Source organism: Myotis brandtii, unplaced genomic scaffold (assembly GCF_000412655.1).
Source record: "Myotis brandtii unplaced genomic scaffold, ASM41265v1 scaffold434, whole genome shotgun sequence".
NCBI classification, from domain to species: domain Eukaryota; kingdom Metazoa; phylum Chordata; class Mammalia; order Chiroptera; family Vespertilionidae; genus Myotis; species Myotis brandtii.
The window spans coordinates 1,941,059-1,941,332 of NW_005366599.1; positions in this window are offsets into that span (position 1 = coordinate 1,941,059).

The window sequence follows — 274 nt, forward strand, 5'->3', positions numbered from 1 at the left end:
CGGACTCAAGGGGTCCCCCGTCTGGTCTGCCGGCGCAGAGACAGTTTGCAGCGCGCCCGTGTGACGACCGGGACCTCAAACGTCCGTCCCGGTCCCGTGGGGAGGGTGGCCGGGAGGGTGCCGCGTGCCCGATAACGCAATGAAACACGCGTGGCCTCGGTAGGCCCGGGCCTGAGCCTCTAGGCAGAATCCACCCCCGACCCCAGCCTCACCTACTCAGACAGGACCCGCTCTCTGCTCCTCCCACCCGGAGGGGCTGGGAGAGGTGTCCTGG